The following is a 24,097-nucleotide window of genomic DNA, read 5'->3' as shown; positions in this document are numbered from 1 at the left end:
TCTCGGAGAAGTTTTTGTGTGATTATTCTATATTCAGTATAAATATCCTGTTTAATGATATACTGTATTTATACACATTTATGTCAAATAGATTTAGTTCATATGAGTTCTAAGACAAGTCAAATGGCAGATTAAAGCTGGACTGATGAAAGATGAGCATCAATCAAAAGGTCCCTGGAGACTCTCAAAGACATGACATGGTTGTCAAGGAGAGAGGGAAGTGCAGCGACTCACTCCCCTACCCTTCCATTGATTGGTCTTTCATAACCATTAGTCCTGCTTTCAGAGCCCGACTAACGAATGGCCAGTCTATCGATGTGATTTAAGACCTGACTCATTTCTCAGAAAGAACTAATCAAAGAAAAACATTGCTATGAATTGTGTAACAGAGAGTTTAAATGCGTGAGAAATACATCCATTTCGATCACGAGAGAATTTAATTTGAATCTCCACTTTCAATCGATCCGCTGTGGCATTAGTCTCATAATTTGATGAGGAAATATGCATCTGTCACCTTCTGCTGTTTCCAATAAAACATTGTTTTTACTAACTCAATACTCGACAGCTATTATTTATTGTAGAAATGGAAATATTCTACATTAATTAAACAGGTCATTTCATACAATGCTATGGCTTTTTTTTTACTTTTCTAAACTGTAAAGTCAGAGTAAAGTTTGGTCAATGCTTCCACCCTGGAATCTCCCAAGTTTTGTTTTCTAAGTGAGAGGGTCTAGCTGGCACACAGTGGTATGACCACCAGCATCACATTCTTTCAGCTTGACCCCCCCCCCCCCTCTTCCCTCTAAAAATCTGTGAGTTACGCATGAGAAGCAGCTGACAAAGGGGACCAGACGGGAAGGAGAACGACAGAATTTAATAAAGTTCAACAAGGCAGAAAGGATTGCGCAAGCAGTGAATAGCAATTCTGCTTTTTTTCTTTACAACTTCTGCCTACTTAAACATTTTTACACCCAACCTTTTATCTGTGTCTGCATGCATTGACGGAGAAGTAGAGGGATGGGTAGAAAGAAGAGAGAGAGAGAGAGAGAGAGAGAGAGAGAGAGAGAGAGACGCTCATTCCGTTTTTATTTGAATGTTGACCGAGGATGGTCACCATCTGTGCAAACTGTCCAATTCCTCGACTCTCTCCGTGGCTTCTTCGCATCTGAAGTCATAAATATTGGAGGAAGCCTCACTTCTGAGATAATCCAGAGAATATAATTTATATTGTTTCTGCTTTTTCCCCACTGAATTCCTTTCCCTATGCCTTATTTGTTTCTTTATGTCTCTTTTTTTCCACTTTGAAAAAAACATTTAGGCCTATTTGCTATTGATCATGTTTTTAAAATAATTGCTTCTTGGGTCTTTTCCCTTTCCAGTATTTACTATGACATCTGGTCCTTTTGTTTTACTTGTTTGGTGTCATAAATCTGACCTCTTTATTCCTCCGGAATGCCTCCCTACACTTATGTGTTGAGCCTTCTGTAGTGGGTTTCAATCATACAAAAGCTTCCACCTGGTGAATACTGAAAAGACAGTAATTGAATTGTTTTTAGTGATAGAGATGTATTTTTAAAATGACAAAATGATGGAAGAATGTTCATATCAATAATCCCCCCTGTCCTACCATAAGAAATACGCTAGTGATTCTGTGGCAGTAATACATTTCTGAATAAAAGTACCTTCTTCAGCACAGTAGGGATGCCCATTACAAGTGAGCATGAGGAAAATAATTGTGATATGCAGGTAAAATACACTTCAGAATGGGGATCCTGCCGAGGAATTGTTTAGAGAGCTGTAATTTTCCACTAAAAAGTGACATATGCTGACAGGCTCCCTAGCTCATTCACACAAAGTGTGTTTTTGTGTGTCCATATCAAATCCCTTTTTTTTTAGTTGTAGTACATTCGTTAGATTGATATTTCATCCCAAATTCCTTTTATCCACCCAAATACATACAAAACCTGTTGATATGTGGTGTTTTGTAGCTGGCTAGGGTGGTTCATATGTCAAAATGTGCCATATTTCTTGTAGAAAAGGCAAGCTTTACTAAACATTAACCAACTGTTTATATGTTAGTCTTGTAGACCATTATAGCCATGGTTCTTGATAAACTCAGAACCGGTTTTGTAGAGACAGAAAGAGGGGTAATGTCAGCCGAAAGCACCTCCTAAATTGCATTAACATGAATATGACCTGTTCACGCAGCACCTGTTCTTTTCCGTTCCGTGAAAGGTACAAATGCAAATGTCCTCTGGAAACGTGATAGCTCTCGGGTTTTCAATTCATGATTTTTGCACAGAGACGTCTGTTCCACATTTCTGCCATCTGATAATAGTGCCGCTCACCTAGAAACACCTTTTTAAGGGTCGTAACATTTCATAGATATGCCGTTCGGTATAGGTTATGCTCCTGTTTTTACCCCCTTCAGATTGCGCTTGCGTTTACACACACAAAAAATGGAACACGGGATGGAAAGAGGAGTGTAGAACAAACGCCCTAAGACCTCAAATGGCCTTACTGAAACACTTAGGGAAAGATGACGCCTGACAAATATACTGGTATCACGTTGCTCAGTCTCCTCCCTCTATGGACCAATGAATAAGTCCTGTATTTTACTGAATTTTTATACATTTAAGAAGGGAGGAAAAGATATAGACTAAGAGATAGTGAGAGAGCCATGCTTTGGTGTTTTATCCCAGTAATAAAATGTCTAGACACCAATTAACATCAATTTCCCTCAAGAATTTGTGTGAGAGCTTTTCTCGGCACTATGGGTACCAGTTTAAATATAATCCTCTTATCAATCAATGCTTTCTCCCTCTATTTTAATTGAACTTTGTTTTCTTTTGTCAAGACCTTTCTTCTGGAAAACATGTCTCCTTGTCCTCACTGTAAAAGCCAGACCAGATCAATCCGTCTAACTTTGTTTCCTCCTTATGTCCTTTCACATCCTGCGGTTTCGACTCACGCTGGAGCCCTTTTCAAAACGCAGGTTCGTCCAGCGGTCCCATGTGCCTGTGACTTTAGACTGGCCTGTTGGTTATTTCATCATGAGCATTCTCTATTTGATAATGATACAAAACAAACTGTTTTATTAGGTGTGCACATAAAATAATGTCCAAAGAGAGATCTTTAAACTTACAGGCGGGCTTGTGTGCTGCTTCAACCAGACAGTGGCATTCTAAGAACATGGAACCTGCAGGAACATCAAAGTATCTTGCGTCACCGTGGTGACTAATTACTCAGGCATTATGTTGAAGTATTCTAATTGGATACACAAAGTTACCAATGTCAGAGAAGAAACGTAAAAGCAGGGAAAGAAGCAGTTGGCAGTGTGTTGACAGTGCAATGAGAAGGAGTCTTGTTTTTCACAAAGGAGAAACATCTACTGTACCTGAGGTGATTATTAACCATTTAGCACATGCCAACAGACATGTTCCTCATGCTCAGCTGGGTATCTTGCCTATGGACTGGTGGTTGGTATGGGGACTTGGCAGTTAAGAAAACACATTTTTTTAATGTCTGATAAATATAACTCAGCAGCTTATGTGGGTTCCATCCGTCTACTCTGTCTGTCTTTATTTATTTTCAATGTTGTATCTTTTTTTAATTTCTTGTTTCATTCTTCTTAGCTTTTGGGAGAATTGGCACCTGAATCGGAGAGAGGTTTGTGCAGAGCGTCCCCATCAATCACGACAACTGTGTTTCCAAGGTGATGTTATCGAGATTGTAAATAAGAAGAGGCAGACGTCACAGAACCTGAAGGATATGGGACACAGACAGCAAACGTATAATTACAGCTGTAACGTACGAAGTGAGTTCCTTCCAACCATACCTTTCATTGTCACCTACCACAGCAGTTTTGTATTTTCGTCTTCCATTTTCTTTTACGTATACATAAAAGCAGATTTCATTGGCTGTTTGCTGAAATCTATGAAAACACCATTTCAATGAGGTCCACAATTTTATTTTATGTATTTTTTTTTTTTTTAAGTAAGTGTCTTTTTAAGATGTCCGTCTTAGACCATACCTGATTGCCTTTATTTAATACGATTGACAGATTCTTCCATTTCCCCTTGAGATAATAGCCTACTGTACCTCATCTAAGGCCTGTCTATGACAGGGATGATACAATAATGTATAACATGTTGTGCAAAGTGAGATCTTTACGATCTAATATAATATGTTATTGTCTTAATGTTTGAATGTCACAACAGTATTTGCCGAGAAAAGGGGATTGCTAGGCGTTGTCCCCACAGTTTCATCAGCGCTATTGCTATTATCGACGTACAGTGTGTCCCCGAATATGTCAACATGATAGATATTATATATTATAGAAACTATTGAAAAACATAGCTGTGAGCAGCGATGAACGGGACTCAAAGGGTGACCGAAAGGACACAAGATCAGTGGGACTATCTTTCTTTATATGCAATTAGTGAAAACATGAACATGTTTATCTCGCAGTACCACAAGGATGACGCAAGTTAAGTAAGTTGAGTGCTATAGGTTGGTGATCTTTGAATGCAGCAGGTATTCATTCTTACAGTCAGTACTTAATGTGTTGACTTTACATACCAATTCTGGGGTCAATTTGACTAATGGTTTATGTTAAGATATGTCAAATATTTTCAGCATTATCTTCACGATATTTGACATTGTTCATCTGCATAATTTAAATCTAACATTAATTTGCATGAGACAAGGTCCTCTTGATAATTAGTTAATTCTCTAGTATCATATGGTGCCACTGGTGCCAATGCCATCTATAGTGCCACCAATTGACGGAGAAGTAGAGGGATGGGTGAGAGAGAGAGAGATGAGAGAGAGAGATGAGGATAGAGAGAGAGAGAGAGAGAGAGAGAGAGAGGGAGAGAGGGAGGAGGAGAAGAGAGAGAGGAGAGACGCTCATTCCGTTTTTATTTGAATGTTGACCGTGACTTTATATTCACACAGCTTCTAAGGACGTACATAAGGTTTACATACCAAATGTCATGGCTCCATGTCCATCAGTTCAATTCTTATAGCCCTGGTGTGATATGATGCCACTGGTGCCAATGCCATCTATAGTGCCACCAATTGACGGAGAAGTAGAGGGATGGGTAGAAAGAAGAGAGAGAGAGGGTAGATGTAGGAGAGAGAGAGAGAGAGAGGGTAGATAGAGGAGAGAGAGAGAGAGAGGCTCATTCCGTTTTTATTTGAATGTTGACCGTGACTTTATATTCACACAGCTTCTAAGGACGTACATAAGGTTTACATACCAAATGTCATGGCTCCATGTCCATCAGTTCAATTCTTATAGCCCTGGTGTGATATGATGCCGTCTACAGTAATGGTGCGGTGTGGCCAACTTTAAATGCAGCAAGTATCATTCTCAAATTCATTAGAGGCTAATTCATTGAGTCTGTATACCAAATCTGGATTAAATCAGATGTATTGTTCATGAGAAGATTTTTGAAGTATTTTTAGAATATCTGCTAACGGGCATCTGTAGGTACAGTGCTGGCATCTTTGAATACGGAAACAATTCTTTCTCAAAACTGTTCAAGAGTGATGAAATGAGTCTACATACAAAATCTGGAGTGAATCTGGCATATGGTTCATGAGGAGAAGATGATTGCAGATGATTTTGAGCATTAGCATTACATATGCAAAGATGAGTTGTTAATAGTTACCTTGTTTTTGAGATATCAATGCCAAATGAAGTGTGGTTCATCTTAGGGACTTCCATGATAGCGATTTCACATTTCAAGTTGATAGGCCCATGTGGAATGGATTTTAAATGAACACGTTAAATCAACATTTTGATCTTTTGACCAATCCCTTAGCTTTTCTCAAACTAAGTTAAGACATGAACCATGGGCCTACATTCCAAAGTTGGTGTCAGTTGGTCCTATGGTTTATGAAAATATATATTTTTTAATGTGCGCATTTTAGCATATTAGCATATGTGATAATATGCATCTACTTGTGTAGTGTGGCCATCTTTGAATGCATCAATGTTATATTATCAAACCTTATGGATTATTATGATGAGTCCAAAGCCTACATTTGGATTGAATCTGACTTTTAGTCCATGAGAAGAAGATTTTTTATAATTATTATTAGCATTAGCATTTGTATTCAAAATAGTAAATTGTTAATAGTTTCCTAAAAAAGTGGGTCATTATAATTATGTCTTTAATGACCTTAAAACGTTTCAAGTTGATAGGCCAATGTTAAGTGGATTTACAAAGGATTTAAATGGACATGTAAAATCAGCCATCTCTTAACCAATCCATTAGCCTTCTCAAACTAAGTTAAGAGATGTACCATGGGCCTACATACAGAATATGTGTGTTATTTGGACTTGTGATTCACGAGAATACGTTTTTCATAGCTTTTCTAAAATGTCCAAGGTGGAGGAAAATATATCCTGATGGACCTTATGGGTCCTTGAGGCACATTTATTCAACATGAGAAAAGACACCTACATACAAAGTTTCAAGTCTCTAGGTCAAATGGGGTGACAGATATGAGTGTTTAAGTAAGACTGCTTATAGTACCGCCCCTATAGGCCAATCGGTGCCATTATTTTTGACCAATTTACTCATGGCCTCTAAATTCTGTGTGGGGAGAGACTGGTGCCCAAAATTGATGACGTATGTTGTGCAGTGAGAGTTGAGTGGGGACGGTTCAGTCAGTTCAGTCTGTCTTCTAATGAGCACTCCCCAGCTAGCTAGTTTATGCTTTGTGGCGTGAAACTTCAAAAATAATTTGAAACTTGTCTGCCGAAGTTGGGACTTGGGAGAATGTTCAGAATTATAATTATAATATTTTTTTACAAAAATGTAGACATTAATGGCGTAGTTGTACATTTTCGGTGAAAATGACTACAATAAATGTGCTTTAGCTGTCATCCTGGCCTGATATTGGCTACACTATCTAGCTACTTCCGTCTCCTTACTGCAGGACAGAAGTGCCTCGGCATTATTCGGCATAGCAGGAACGAAGGAGACACTGTTGTTGTGTTGTCGGCTTGCTGTGCAAACTCTCCTCATTGAGCAATAGACTGCATCAGGGTGACAGATGGTTACTACCAATATTACAAGTTACTATCAATATTACAAGTTACTATTAATATTACAAGTTCCTATCAATATTACAAGTTACTATATTACTCGGAAGTATAATCAAGTGGAATGGAACAAATTGCCCATGTTAGCTACCGCCAGTGACATGTGATACAGCTGCCTGATAAAGCAACGACTGCCCAGTGGGAAGCATCTCGATGCAACACCATTGCACTGGTCATTCATACCACCAGGTTACGTTAGCTAATTGGCATGTCACGGTGACATCCAGATGGTCACCAATTCTGCAAGTTATTTCTCCCTCGCCCATCGAAATAAACAATTGCTTTCTTTTTTTGAAGAAGAGCCACGCTGCTGTTGTTGCCACTTCACTCTCAGCTGCGCAACATAAGTCATCAATTTGGGCACCAGGACTGTCCCTTAGTGTGCCAATTTATTTCTTTTTTGTTACCATTCTATGCTTGAGGTTATTTGAGCAAGAATATTATCTAAGAATACCAACAGGTTTCACAGCTTCGCTGTGAACAGCTAATAAGTTATATATGCAAAATAAGTTAGTTAAAAATGTGCTAGCTTGTGAATTATAGTTGTTACAACTTATAAAATATTGTATTAGGATACGTTAATAAGGTATTGTTTCTTGATCTCCTTTTCATTACTTAAGAGTGTACATGTTCAAAATAAATAAATACATTCAAATTTGAAATATCCATGAAGAAGACTGGAAGATTAATTTATTGTCTAATGTCCGTGAATGTAGAGCACAAATGTGCCTTCTGCTTTGCCCCAACCCCTTTTAAAGACACCAAATTCACCAAAAACTCCATAAAAGAAACACTTCAAGGCTCAACACACTGGTCCAGTATCCACTTCCAAAAAAATCCTGGTTGTGTACAGGATCTTTTTGTAGCCGGTAGCTATGTCCACTAGATCCAGCTGTGGAATGTCATGTGAAAGCATCTGCTATGTTTCTGAGCTTCCGTTTGCTTGGTCATTACGGGAAATTACCGGTTTAAAATTTGATATTGGTGTTCATTTTCGGACACTCAGGACACTCTGATGCAGTTTGAAAGGATATTTAGTTATATTTTTATTATGCTTCGTTTGTGCCATTTACCATGATGCAATGGTAGAAGGGTGTAACAGTCATGCAGGCGTTTTAAAGTTATGTGGGGACATGGAGTAATAGAGGAAGGTAGTACGGTTCCGACATGGAGATCTTATCAAGCTTACAGTATCTAAACATAATATATCCCCCTCTTATTTATTACTTCTACCTTCACTATATAATTGTATATCCTAACATCATAGTCTTCTTTCACTGGATTCTCCCTTTGCGCTCCATTTGTTGTGTAGGTCCGCTTCTCAACAAACTATTGTCCCCAAAAATTGAGAGAAAGAGAGAGAGAGAAACAAAGAGAGGGCGAAAGAATGGCACACCGAGAGAGAACGAGAGAGGACGAGAGAGGAAAGGAGGTTTAAAAGACAGTTAAAACAGTTGGATGTATGAGTTTCATACATCCAGCTCCAGGAAGTGATGCATTGGTGTGATCTAGACTGTGAGAATGCCACTTTTATGTCACCCCTCACAGCCTCTCAATGGCATGGCAAGCTGCCCCGGTTGTCATGGGAATGTGTGATTCAGAAGGCACATTCATCAAGGGGATTTACGTTTCTCTTTTTCTTTTTTCTTCTACATTTTCAAAAGGACACGTCACCCCTTGTAAATTAGAAATTAGGAAAAGGAGCCAATTAATGACGTTCAATATCTCAGTGCGCAGATCATGGGACATGTCTCGTTAAGATAACAGTTTACAAATGAGGGGAAAGAGGAATGCTGTGTTGGTTTGATTTGATGTGTGTTGTGTACTTATTTGTGTTCGGTAGCAAATTAGACCCACCTTCAGTCTGAAGCAGAGTTGTGCCGACTGTAAGAGGACAGTAACACAATAGAGTGCACGAATGTCATAATGTAAATGTTAGAGACATCGCACCAGTTTTGGAGGCAGCAGCGTTAGGTTTGCTAGTGAAGAGCAGTGCGGTAGCTAACAGTTGTTGACCCCACTGTCAAGTTAGTGAAGTCCTGCACTACCCACTAGGCACAGATATCAGTTAAATCTCGTTTTGATTTATAGTTTGTTGAGTTAAGTAACGTGAATTCAACGTGGAATCAACAAAAACATTCACCATGTCATTGGATTTAGGTTAAAAGTTTTTGGGGGAAAAATAACTAAAATACCTTATGTTGATGACTTTTTGCAAATGCAATCAGTTTCCCACATTGATTCAACGTCATCACGTTACATGTTTTTGTTGATATGACTTGGAAACAACGTTGATTAAACACATTTTTGGGGTATTTTGCTAGGTATTTTAACACTGTTGTGCCAAAAAACAATTACACGGTGTCTCCAATTGTAGGATTTTGAGAGAAGTGCAGAAGACATGTCCATGACTTGTAGAACAATTTGTTTCCCTTGACACACAAAAACAGAGATTTAGGTACAGCTTGGTTTTCTGTCTTTTGCGGACGCAGGGACCTCCAAGTATCTCTCTCCATGATTTGAATTTTGTTTTATGTTACCATAAGGCGCCAGAACATCCTAGTAGCTCAGCATCCTCTATCTCTTAGGGTTTACAGAGATGTCCAATCCAAGAGCAGCTTCCTTGACTTTAACCTTTGACCTTAAAAATGCCTTGATATAACATGTTGGACATATAAACTTTATTGAATTTAGATAAGACATTCGTGTCTCTGCATGACTATAAATGAAGGTACTTATGATGAAAAACATTGCGCCCAAGGATCTTTCTGGAAGGGGACACAAACGGAGTTGTGACGTTTGACTCATGAAAGGGTAAAAATCGATGGAAAATATCTGAGCATTTGGAAAGTTTAAACCGAGTTATTTATATTAAATATTTTATATTATTGATCATTCAGAAAGTTGGACATCAAAGATTATTCAATCTCATGCCCAGAGTACTATCCTGAGAGAAGGAGAGAGAGAGGGAAGGAGAGAGAGAGAGTAGATTGATGAGGGGGTGACAGAGTGACATTGCATTCTGGGAACTGTAACTGTGACCATAAATCTCTGTTGTGATTCTGAACAGCATTACAATGACCCACTGTCTGACCATCACAGGCTAGGAGGTCGTCTGCCTAACGTCCTGGTTCTCGTACAGTGATTATGCTTTCATTAAAGGGAGAACAATCTATACATGTAAAAAACGAAATGATGCTATAATAATTAAATGTGACAGACTAAAAACAATGATAAACCAAATGAAAAATAAATACAAAATTAGACATTTCCCACACTCCTTTAGCCATTTCCTGCTATGATTCCGTTTCAGCAGATCTGTCAAACCATTGTCTCTGCAGTATTAAAATACAAATAAAAACACTAGGTTTCTTTTTTTCGGCATTGGTGAACCAGCTGTGCTGTGAATGCAACTTAACTCAGCTCTCAGCACCCTCCCGGAGTCCTGGTGTGTATTTGCTTACTTCTCTCTGGTGTGTGTCGATGAGAAAAGCCTGGAGCTCTGTGTGTGTGTGTGTTTGTGTGTGTGTGTGTGTGTGTGTGTGTGTGTGTGTGTGTGTGTGTGTGTGTGTGTGTGTGTGTGTGTGTGTGTGTGTGTGTGTGTGTGTGTGTGTGTGTGTGTGTGTGTGTGTGTGTGTGTGTGTGTCTGTTTCTTTGTGTGAGGTATTCTTCTTTGGGGTGTGTGAGACAGAGTAAGCAGTGTTTTGGTGGATAATCTCAAATCAGTTTCATCCCTGGCATTTCATCCAGATTTGCTAAAGATGTTTGTTGATGGCATTACATGATTTGCCACATAATTCAGCCTGCTCTCGCCTCATGTGTGGAAAACCTATGACAAGAGTATGCTTTGTCATACTAATTATAACAGGAACAGTATTCATGTTTATTCTAATGAGTACAGGCGAAGCATGTTTGTGTAGTATTGTTGAATGGAGAGGTAAACGAGATCTACCAGCTTGTTGTATAAAATCTCTCCTCTCCTTAGCCAACTGAGATGAAACCAGCAGGGACACCTGAACACTAGCTATGGCCTACCTACCGATCACGCCTGTTGGGCTTGTCATCTCCCTTGTGGCAGTTTGGATTCTCAAATTTTGGGTTAATTAATCAAAAATGATTTATTTTCTCATTAGGTATGCAGTTGGTTTGCAATCTGCAAAATCAATGTTTTACAGATGTTTCCCTGGCTTTTGTTTTTCGAGACGGCGCTGATTTTTATTGGGTATGGATTTAAGAGGGTGCTGAGGGAATCTCGCTGGCGTCTGAGCTAACCCAGAACAAACACGCACGCACACATACACTCGCATGCGCACACACTCGCATGCACACACACACTCACTCACACACACACCACACTCACTCTCACACTCTCTCTCACACACACACACACACACACACACACACACACACACACACACACACACACACACACACACACACACACACACACACACACACACACACACACACCACACACACACACACACACACTAAGCTTTCACTGACTAGAGTCATGCATTCATTATGGTAAGGACAGATGTGCTGTCCTTACCGGAACCCTAATCTCTACACTGTAAACATTTTCATCTAAACAATGGCTTTGTGTTATGATTCTTTATTTATTGTGTCTGTGTCTGAAAATAACAGTGTATCATAATCTTACTAACACACACTATTTTTACATTAGTTGTACTCGCCAGCTTAGAGTTATGATTCTATGACCAACATATTTTCTGCGATATGCTCTATGTATCCCACAATACTATATTTGCCTCTCATACTGCTGGTACTAAGCTGATCTGGTTATTCTATTTCTAGTCGATCACAGCCAAATCTATTGGGGTTGAACCACCACACACACGCTGGGTAGCACTCTTAAATCACATAACAGCTTCTGGTTCCAGTTCCTGTTGGTTGTAAACAAATGTAATTTTGCATTTCCTGTAGTCTAGACACAAGAACAAAAACTGGCAGTGCCAGAAAGGGGAGCACTTGTGGTTCCTGAGGAGTGGTTGGCACAGCTCAGCATAAACTCTAGTCCCTAAGAGAGGAGAGAGAGAGAGAGAGAGAGAGAGAGAGAGAGAGACAGAGAGAGAGAGAGAGAGAGAGGAGAGAGAGAGAGAGAGAGAGAGAGAGAGAGAGAGAGAGAGAGAGAGATAAACAACAGTTAAACTCAAAACGTTGTCAGATATGTTCTGGTAATTATATGAGCTGGCCAGCCAGCTAGATAATAGTGGAACTGACAGCATTTTAACTACTTTGCAGATATGAAAAGAACAGACCATCATAATATCAGTCAAAGATATCAAATTAATTCCCAGTTTTTAAAAATAGGCTCTATTTGACATGATGTACACTAAAGCAAAATAGATGGATGCAGTGCAATGCATGATTAATATAATTCACCAATACATTTCTTGGGAGTCCAAAAAAAGTTGCTATCAGGTTGCAAATCAACGCTGGCCAGGCACATTATTTGCTACCTCCACCAATTTGGGGTGGAGGTAGTTTCAGTTTCAATGACTCAATATTTTGAACAAAAACGGATGATTGTAACTAAGGCTGGGAATGTCAATACAATCAAACTAGCAACGGAAGTGATCACACGTCAGTCATAACGTGGGTAATAGGCGAGCGCATGTGTCAAACACAAGGCAGGACAGATTTCTATCCAGCCCGCACAATGATTTGGGTTGTCAAATCGTTTTGGCCCCCTACCATACCACCCACGTTGGGCTGCACTACAAGTCACAGCAAGCACTGCCAACGTGCTGCCCGCCAAACGGCAGTGCATTGCCACACACACAACCCTCCTCCCAGAGCCACACACACGAGCCAGCCAGTGTGCTGTATTATATCATCAAATCAAAATACATGTTATTAGTCACATGCGCTGTATACAACAGGTATACACCTTACAGTGAAATGCTTACTTAATAGCCCCCAACCAACAATGCAGTTTCAAACAACATGGACAAGAATAAGAGCTAAAAGTAACAAGTAACTAAAGAGCAGCAGTAAACAACAATAGCGAGACTATATACGGGGGGGGTACCGGTACAAAGTCAATGTGCAGGAGCACCGGTTAGTTGAGGTAGTATATACATGCAGGTAGATTTATTGAAGTGACTATACATAGATGACAACAACAGAGAGTAGCAGCGGTGTAAAGAGGGGGGTGGGGGGTGGGGGCAATGCAAATAGTCTGGGTAGCCATTTTATTATATGTTCAGGAGTCTTATGGCTTGGGGTGTTTAGAAGCCTCTTGGACCTAGACTTGGTTCTCCAGTACCGCTTGTAGTGTGGTAGCAGAGAGAACAGTCTATGACTAGAGTGGCTGGAGTCTTTGACAATTTTTAGGGCCTTCCTCTGACACCGCCTGGTATAGAGGTCCTGGATGGCAGGAAGCTTGGCCCCAGTGATGTACTAGGCCGTTTGCACTATCCTCTGTAGTGTCTTGCGGTCGGATGCCGAGCAGTTGCGATACCAGGCAGTGATGCAACCAGTTAGGATGCTCTCGATGGTGCAGCTGTAGAACCTTTTGAGGATCTGAGGACCCATGCCAAATCTTTTCAGTCTCCTGAGGGGAATAGGTTTTGTCATGCCCTCTTCACGACTCTGGGTGGGCTTGGACCATGTCAGTTTGTTGGTGATGTGGACACCAAGGAACTTGAAGCTCTCAACCTGCTCCACTGCAGCCAAGTCGATGAGAATGGGGGCGTGCTCGGTCCTCTTTTTCCTGTAGTCCACAATAATCTCCTTTGTCTTGATCACATTGAGGGAGAGGTTGTTGTCCTGGCACCACACGGCCAGGTCTCTGACCTCCTCCCTATAAGCTGTCTGTTGTTGTCGGTGATCAGGCCTACCACTGTTTTGCCATCGGCAAATTTAATGATAGTGTTGGAGACGTGCTTGGCCGTGCAGTCATGAGTGAAGAGGGAGTACAGGAGGGGACTGAGCACTCACCCCTGAGGGGCCCCCGTGTTGAGGATCAGCGTGGCGGATGTGTTGTTACCTACTCTTACCACCTGGGGGCGGCCCGTCAGAAAGTCCAGGATCCAGTTGCAGAGGGAGGTGTTTCGTCCCAGGGTCCTTAGCTGAGTGATGAGCTTTGAGGGCACTATGGTGTTGAACGCTGAGCTGTAGTCAATAAATAGCATTTTCACATAGGTGTTCCTTTTGTCCAGGTGGGAAAGGGCAGTGTGGAGTGCAATAGAGATTGCATCATCTGTGGATCTGTTGGGCGGTATGCAAATTGAGAGTGGGTCTAGGGTTTCTGGGATAATGGTGTTGATGTTGTAGCCTACAGATAATGTCATCTTGGTTGTTAAAAAGTTATAAGATAAAGGATTCATACGTTGGTATAAATTACTACTAAAGGACAATAGGCAACAGGACACACAAGCAAGTATAAATGAGTCAACAGTTGAGTTATCTACTTTATGATATTACAGCCTGATGCGCTGGAATCGATGAATTCAACTTAACTTGCGCTCCTTTTGTGCGTCCCGCTTACAGCTCGCAGGGAAGGGAAAGTGTATATACATGTCACAGTCCTAGCTAGGCTACTAAAATGTTGCAGTCTGGCTTTGGTTTTTAAACCTTGACCATGAATAACCCCAAAAACTAAGCCTGCATCAAAACACCTTGCAATGGAGAAACATGTAGGCCTATTTACAGCAACAACTGAGAAGTTGCCTAGACTGACTATTCAACTACAGTACAATACATTTTGAGTGCACCATATAGCAATGCTGCATTCAATGTTTACTTACCAAGCTAAAAACACAGAGCCTAATGTTAGATAGCTAGCTACTAGGAGGATGTCATGTCATTGGGGGAGTGGGTGAGTGACCGACTTTTTCCCCTTATATCGTTTTTCGGTGGCTACAGCTAGAGATGTACAGTAGGTGTCATTTGGTTAGATAGCAAGAAATGTGAATCGCTTTGCTAGCTAATGAGCTATTCTGAACTTGAATGACTGCTATCCATATCCATATCTCTTGTTGTCATTCAAATGTATTTAGCATCGATCAAATGGGCGGGTAGGCAGGCAAGTTCCCATTCAGCTGTCGAAATATGGGTTGGGACATACAGTGAGGGAAAAAAGTATTTGATCCCCTGCTGATTTTGTACGTTTGCCCACTGACAAAGAAATGATCAGTCTATAATTGTAATGGTAGGTTTATTTGAACAGTGAGAGACAGAATAACAACAAAAAAATCTAGAAAAACACATGTCAAAAATGTTATAAATTGATTTGCATTTTAATGAGGGAAATAAAGTATTTGACCCCCTCTCAATCAGAAAGATTTCTGGCTCCCAGGTGTCTTTTATACAGGTAACGAGCTGAGATTAGGCGCACACTCTTAAAGGGAGTGCTCCTAATCTCAGTTTGTTACCTGTATAAAAGACACCTATCCACAGAAGCAATCAATCAATCAGATTCCAAACTCTCCACCATGGCCAACACCAAAGAGCTCTCTAAGGATGTCAGGGACAAGATTGTAGACCTACACAAGGCTGGAATGGGCTACAAGACCATCGCCAAGCAGCTTGGTGAGAAGGTGACAACAGTTGGTGCGATTATTCGCAAATGGAAGAAACACAAAAGAACTGTCAATCTCCCTCGGCCTGGGGCTCCATGCAAGATCTCACCTCGTGGAGTTGCAATGATCATGAGAACGGTGAGGAATCAGCATAGAACTACACGGGAGGATCTTGTCAATGATCTCAAGGCAGCTGGGACCATAGTCACCAAGAAAACAATTGGTAACACACTACGCCGTGAAGGACTGAAATCCTGCAGCGCCCGCAAGGTCCCCCTGCTCAAGAAAGCACATATACATGCCCATCTGAAGTTTGCCAATGAACATCTGAATGATTCAGAGGACAACTGGGTGAAAGTGTTGTCGTCAGATGAGACCAAAATGGAGCACTTTGGCATCAACTCAACTCGCCGTGTTTGGAGGAGGAGGAATGCTGCCTATGACCCCAAGAACACCATCCCCACCGTCAAACATGGAGGTGGGAACATTATGCTTTGGGGGTGTTTTTCTGTTAAAGGGACAGGACAACTTCACCGGTTCAAAGGGACGATGGATGGGGCCATGTACCGTCAAATCCTGAGTGAGAACCTCCTTCCCTCAGCCAGGGCATTGAAAATGGGTCGTGGATGGGTATTCCAGCATGACAATGACCCAAAACACACGGCCAAGGCAACAAAGGAGTGGCTTAAGAAGAAGCACATTAAGGTCCTGGAGTGGCCTAGCCAGTCTCCAGACCTTAATCCCATAGAAAATCTGTTGAGGGAGCTGAAGATTCGAGTTGCCAAACACCAGCCTCGAAACCTTAATGACTTGGAGAAGATCTCCAAAGAGGAGTGGGACAAAATCCCTCCTGAGATGTGTGCAAACCTGGTGGCCAACTACAAGAAACGTCTGACCTCTGTGATTGCCAACAAGGGTTTTGCCACCAAGTACTAAGTCATGTTTTGCAGAGCGGTCAAATACTTATTTCCCTCATTAAAATGCAAATCAATTTATAACATTTTTGACATGCGTTTTTCTGGATTTCTTTGTTGTTATTCTGTCTCTCACTGTTCAAATAAACCTACCATTAAAATTATAGACTGATCATTTCTTTGTCAGTGGGAAAACGTACAAAATCAGCAGGGGATCAAATACTTTTTTCCCTCACTGTAAGCATGCATTTGCAGGCAAGTGGCAGAAGGATGAGCAGGCTATTATTATTTTATGGCTTTTGGCGAATGCGCTTTAAAATGATCTAAAGTCACACTGTTGCTACTGCATGTAAGCACACAGTCCAGTTCGAAGTGAATGATGGCAGGCCCATCTGGCAAATAGCTTATTTGCATGTAGGCCAACTGTAGCATTGAAAGGCTACCTGTCTGCGTGGACTCCGGACCTGGACAAGACAGATGTTTTTATTAGGTTTTATTTACTGCAGTGCCTATTAATTGTCCAACCGCACGGCCGCTTTCCCACTCTATATTGCTATAGAATTTTCACAAATGCCCAAACATTCTATGAATTTATGAAAATTTAAAAATGACCATATCTAAGTGCTCGCTTGTCAGAAAAAATATATGTTTTGTTATATTCTTCCAGGGGGTGTATATGATCAGATTTAAATAAGATTTCCTGTTGCTAAAACGTTGTCAGTTTCACTTTACCTAACAAGCTAACAACAAACCAAAACAATGTCTAGAAAGTTGCATTTATTTGCCTGGCTTGCTAGATTTATATATCCTACAGTGGAAGTCGGAAGTTTACATACACTTAGGTTGGAGTCATTAAAACTTGTTTTTCAACCACTCCACAAATTTCTTGTTAACAAACTATAGTTTTGGCAAGTCGGTTACGACATCTACTTTGTGCATGACACAAGTAATTTTTCCAACAATTGTTTACAGACAGATTATTTCACATAGAATTAACTGTATCACAATTTAAGTGGGTCAGAAATGTACATACACTAAGTTGACTGTGCCTTTAAACAGCTTGGAAAATTCCAGAAAATGATGCCATGGTTTTAGAAGCTTCTGACAGGCTAATTGACACCATTTGAGTCAATTGGAGGTGTACCTGTGGATGTATGTCAAGGCCTACCTTCAAACTCAGTGCCTCTTTGCTTGACATCATGGGAAAATCAAAAGAAATCAGCCAAGACCTCAGGAATCAAATTATAGACCTCCACAAGTCTGGTTCATCCTTGGGAGAAATTTCTAAACGCCAGAAGGTACCATGGTCATCTGTACAAACGATAGTATTCAAGCATAAACACCATGGGACCACGCAGTCGTCATACCGTTCAGGAAGGAGACGCATTCTGTCTCCTAGAGATGAACGTACTTTGGTGCGAAAAGTGCAAATCAATCCCAGAACAACAGCAAAGGACCTTGTGGAGATGCTGGAGAAAACAGATACAAAAGTATCTATATCCACAGTATAACGAGTCCTATATTGACATAACCTGAAGGCCGCTCAGCAAGGAAGAAGCCACTGCTCCAAAACCGAAATAAAAAAGCCAGACTACGTTTTGCAACTGCACATGGGGACAAAGATAGTAATTTTTGGAGAAATGTCCTCTGGTCTGATGAAACAAAAATAGAACTGTTTGGCTTGCAAGCCGAAGAACACCATCCCAACCGTGAAGCACAGGGGTGGCAGCATCAAATTATGTGGATATATTGAAGCAACATCTCAAGACATCAGTCAGGAAGTTAAAGCTTTGTTGCAAATGGGTCTTCCAAATTGACAATGACCCCAAGCATACTTCCAAAGTTGTGGCAAAATGGCTTAAGGACAACAAAGTCATGGTATTGGAGTGGCCATCACAAAGCCCTGACCTCAATCCCATAGAAAATTTGTGGGCAGAACTGAAAAAGCATGTGCGAGCAAGGAGGCCTACAAACCTGATTCAGTTACACCAGCTCTGTCAGGAGGAATGGGCCAAAATTCACCCAACTTGTTGTGGGACGCTTGTGGAAGGCTACCTGAAACGTTTGACCCAAGTTAAACAATTTAAAGGCAATGCTACCAAATACTAATTGAGTGTATGTAAACTTCTGACCCACTGGGAATGTGATGAAAGAAATAAAAGATGAAATTAATCATTCTCTCTACTATTATTCTGACATTTCAAATTCTTAAAATAAAGTGGTGATCCTAACTGACCTAAGACAGGGAATTTTTACTAGGATTAAATGTCAGGATTTGTGAACTTCCGACTTCAACTGTATATAACATTTTGAAATGGATGCTTTTTTTGTTGTTGCAAAAAATAGAGCAGGAAACATTGCTTTTTGGACCAAGCTGCTGCATGCAGGCTGCACGTTTTGTTTATACTTTTTCATAATGACAAGGACAAGTTTGATGTCAGAGAACACTAATAGAATGTTCTTGATTTAATGCGTGCCAAAGCCAATATGATGAAAGGGTGACATTTATACTGAGGGGTTGTCGGGACTTTTAAACATATTTCGGAAATCAAGACTAGGTTGGTTGGCTTTGTTGCCAGCAATACCTTTCAGATATAAAGAAAAGTTGGCGGCATGCTAAAGTTGGCAGAAAAACGTCTTTGGTGGAAAGGCATATAATTGGAATTTTGACCAATCAGATCAGCTCGGATTGAGATCGGATGTGAGAAAGTCTGACGTAATTAGTCGAAAGACCAATTCGTGGAAAAAAATATCAGGATTGGGCTGCCTGATTAAACACATCCTTAAGGCGCGTTCCTCTGCCCAGGTGTTGCTGATGCCCGCCAGGTCTTACAATGCCTGGATAAGTACGTATCAGCTAGTCATATCATATGTTATAGCAATCTGTCAGTCAATGACACAGTAGATGACGTGGCACGCAACCATTGGTTGATGCACGCAACGTTCTGAGCAAGGGAACGTGACCTTAGGATCCTATTTGTCACCATTAGGGCATATGGTTGATCTGTGTTACTAAGGCCTACCCACCAGGCAAAGGCAAAACATCTACATATAATAAACATCACATTTTGACTGAGTTTTCAACTAGAAATTAACATTGAAATATTGTTTTTAATAGAATGTAAAATTTAACATTTCACATTTCACATACTGACCAGGTCCAAACCATTCCCTGACAGTCACTTCTTAAATCCGGTGCTTTGTCAGACTGAATATTCATTTAGTCACTTTAGAGTAATAAAGATCGTCATTACTTTAAGGGCAAATCAGTTTGTTTTGGTTCAGAGTAACTGTTCAAATTGTCATATAAAACATTTCCTTTCTGTCCAAACCATCTGTTTTTGGAGTTGTTCTAGCACCGTTGATGTTTACAGATTCCCCCTGTTTGAATTGTACAGCCTTGTGGTTCGTTCATGTGCGTGTGTGTGCGTGTGTGTGCGTGTGTGTGTGTGTGTGTGTGTGTGTGTGTGTGTGTGTGTACTTTCCCTGGCCGTTCCGCTCAGCTACACAGAAAAAATAATATGAAGCAGAGGAGCCAAGGAGCCCAAACATAAATTATTATTGATTTAATCACATAATCAGCCGCAAACACTTCAAGCCAAGATAGCAAATCCATAATAGCCTCCCCACATAACCACCCTTACAAATTTACCATCAAACCCCTCCATGCGCGGACAGCAAACAGAGGAGCCAAGGGTCACCTTCAGTCGCCGGAAAAATATTGACGTTCCTAATACTTAAATATGTTTTTGAGTTAAGCGTTATCAATCACCGATAAGGGCCTGGCGACTGTAAAATCTGATCTAGCACATCCATCAGAGGACAGGGGGAGCATGACATCAATTGTGTTGGAGACAGACATGTCCCTTTGTGGCAGGTTTAGCCATCTGTGGTACAGACAGCAATGTTGTCTCCCCTTTAAGACTCAAACGCTTATGCTTTTTGCTTTCCTCAGAACACAAACAGACCAATCAATATGTGTGTGTGTGTGTGTGTGTGTGTGTGTGTGTGTGTGTGTGTGTGTGTGTGTGTGTGTGTGTGTGTGTGTGTGTGTGTGTGTGTGTGTGTGTGTGTGTGTGTGTGTGTGCGTGTGTGCGTGTGTGTGTGTGCGTGTGTGTGTGTGTGTGTGTGTGAACATACACTCATAGAAAACCTTAGGAACACCTGCTCTTTCCATGACATAGACTGACCAGGTGAATCCAGGTGAGAGCTATGATCCCTTGATGTCAATCAGTGTAGATGAAAGGGACGAGACAGGTTAAATAAGGATTTTTAAGCTTTGAGACAATTGAGACATGGATTGTGTATGTGTGCCATTCAGAGGGTGAATGGGCAAGACAAAAAAATGTGAGTGCCTTTGAATGGGATATGGTAGTAGGTGCCAGGCACACCGGTTTGTGTCAAGAACTGCCTCGCTGCTGGGTTTTTCACACTCAACAGTTTCCTGTGTGTACCAAGAATGGTCTACCACCGAAGTTACATCCAGCCAACTTGACACAACTGTGGGAAGCATTGGAGTCAACATGGGCCAGCATCCCTGTGGAACGCTTTCAACACCTTGTAGAGTCCACGCCCCAGGTGGGTGCAACTCAATATTAGGAAGGTTGTTTGGCATACTCAGTGCATATTACAATTATAAAGATAATATATTAGCATCACATGTAGGCATTATTCAGCGCTAGCAGTGAAACTTAAGAATATATAATTAAAATAAATAAAAACATTGTACTTGAGTCTTTGTTAGATTACAGTGTATAGGAAAAAGGTTATGTTCAATATGAATATACAAGGTGACAAAATCATTTCACACTGGAATAAGCTGGTTTTTAATTAATAAAAAACAAAATACTTACAATGTCTTTATTTTTCTCATAATTTGAAAGTATATCAACAAAACCCTCATGAAACTTCTGAAGCTCCTGAAGTCGGCTTTCTTTGTGACCTTGAGAGCAGGTGCAAGGTAAAATTGTGCGCTTACCTTTTTCCAAAAGGTTTTCATATAGAGACTGGGCTTGGTTGGCGACTCGGAAACAGGTGCGTGACACAGTAAGCTGCTCTCTGACCCGTGGAGGAAACCCTGAATGGCATTTGCTCTATCAGTATAGTGCTCATTCTCAGTTCTGAGAAAGATAGCTATCATCACGGAGTTGATATACAGTAAGACGAACACCTTCGATTTGTCAAAACCAGAGCTTTCTGAACTGGTTGGAATTAATACTGATGTGTTTCACCATACATTCACTAATGTAAACTGCCTTACTAATACAAGAGGCTGTCAAGGTATACACAGTAATGGAAAATGGAAATGACGACCATCGTATTTCACACGGATATTGAAAAATGAATCAGATGCAGTTTGTAACTCGGCTTCGACGCCTAGCTATGCATCCATTCAATTGCCCATCCCTGTCCATATTGCCTTGAGCTATGCAAGCCTAATTGTTTACCAAGGGGTTGCGGCTCATTTGCTCCTGGAGATTGGGCCTAATTAACACTAAGTTGTCTGAACACGGAGGAGCGCTGTCCACTCCACTTTAATCTAATCTGTAGTCTTTCAAAAAAAAACGAATGAGATCATTTACACCTCATTAACGAGGGAATGTAATGTCTGGGCATTCATCATAATGATTGCTTATCATTTCACTTTGCAATATTATCTCCTCTAATGAAACTGTTCACACAACTGCCAAGAGGGTCTTAATTGGTCGTGTGAAATCACAGAGCAGCCGGCAGCTTGCCGCTACGTGTGTGAAGTTCTAATTTGCAAAGGGGGGGAGGGGTTCAGTGGCGGCAGTGGATGACAACACTCACACTCAATGCGTGCATAAATACCCTCGCACCCGTTGACAGTAAAGTATAGGCCATCATAGATATAGAGCGGAGAACATAGAATCAAATAAACAGGTTGAGTTAATCGCTCAGTGACATTCACTGGAATCACTGGAGTGAAGACACCATCTATGCTTTAAGTTAAAAGCCTTGTTTAGAAAACACAAATACTTTAGAATTAGGGCATAGCAAAGGTGAGCATTGACATGTCCTCTCCTGTGGACAGTGGTAGTTCATCAACTATCTTGCTGTGCCCGGGTCTGTCCATGATACTCGTAATGTTTGGCTGCGGTGCTCCTCCCTGTCACTAGTGTCCTAGCAGGTCTAGGACCAGCGGTGAATGTGATTAGAGTGGTGGACATGGCTTTCACACTGATCCCAGCTTTGCTCTCCCAACGCGAAGCATGACAGGAAAAACATTCTGCCAATATTCCACTTTTGCATGATGTACACTCATATTATCCCATTGCCCAGCCACCAAGAACCCTCATTTCCTTGGTAGAGTTCTTTAATAGAGGATGAAATGCATCCTAGCCAGGCTGTGGTCCACCTTAGAGAGTCCATGCTTGACTAGGGAGAGGGATGCAGCACTCTGCTCACTACCCTGGCTCTGCTGGCTTAGAGCAGCTTAGAAGGAGATATCATTTTGCGCTCTCGCCCCGGTCAGAGTGGTTAGGCGTTAATTGTGGCCCCTGGTCTGTGAGTGGAGCAAACGTATGTGTAACTGAGGAGCAAAGACTTCCCTAAATTGAAATCTGAGCAGCGTGTCTGAGAGCCCGGGCTGTTTTCACACCGCTGTGGAGTTTTGAGACGCGCTAATAAATCGGCAGTTCATTTTTAATCAGCCATTGGAAAGTTTTGAATTGGACGTTTTTTTTTTACTGCAGTCCCCTGAGCCCTATGCACTCCTCTCTCAACCTTTGTAGTTTCTCTCTAGATATCAGTCACTAGCACCATCTATCCCTTATCCTTCCCTATCCATCTACTCTTTATTTTGCTAATTGTCAAATCCCCAACGTCTTTTCAACCTTTTCTTACACTTACTCTCTCCCTGACTTCTCTCATGCGTTTGTTCTTTTCTAGTCCATCGTCTGTATTCTCCCCTTTCTCCTCCGTTCTCCCTCTCTTTCCCTCGCCACAGAAGCCGACTCATAACCCTTTCCAGCTTCATTAAATACCCCTCTTAACATCTCCTCTGCGGAGGCAAACGGCCACCCTGCCTGCCATAACCGCGCGCTGATATGATTCATTTCAGTCCCAGCGGAGCGGTTTAATGAACAGAGATGTATGCTCAGTCGCCTTGTACATGTAACCTCGGCGTGTTCCGAGGGGCGGCCGCCGCTGTAATATGATAAGTGCCCTGTCGATAGGCTGTATGATATGCTAATCATACTAACACACAGAGCCCGGGGCGCTCTAGCGTTTATTTATGAAGGCTTGACCTGAGGGAGAGTAATAATCGGCTTTTCTCTGAACTCTCTAACCCAGAGAGCCAAGGGAACCGCCAATCACACACATCTAAGTCGTAGAACTCCCCCACCGCTCTCCCCCGCGAATGAAATGGCAGATTTATGCAAACATCCCGGTGTGTACATTTCCCTCGCTCCTGTGTGTCACAGGGGTACATGTCGACAGTGAAATTATTAGACTAATTATTAAACTACACTGATGGAAACATACATTGA

The 24,097-nt window shown here is 41.2% G+C and overlaps 1 long non-coding RNA gene across 1 annotated transcript in view; it reads left to right on the top strand.

Annotated features, from left to right (window-relative positions):
* The first annotated feature begins 3,555 nt into the window (after window positions 1-3,555).
* LOC115177322 (uncharacterized) overlaps window positions 3,556-24,097 on the top strand; it is a 74,334-nt gene continuing 53,792 nt past the window's right edge. The window contains exon 1 of the long non-coding RNA XR_003872387.1: window positions 3,556-3,817. This is a non-coding gene — a long non-coding RNA (uncharacterized LOC115177322). The remainder of the gene's footprint in view (window positions 3,818-24,097) is intronic.

Source organism: Salmo trutta, chromosome 37 (genome assembly GCF_901001165.1).
Source record: "Salmo trutta chromosome 37, fSalTru1.1, whole genome shotgun sequence".
Classification (NCBI taxonomy): Eukaryota; Metazoa; Chordata; class Actinopteri; order Salmoniformes; family Salmonidae; genus Salmo; species Salmo trutta.
Note: the sequence above shows the minus strand (reverse complement) of the source record. Positions and strands in the feature narration are given on the sequence as shown.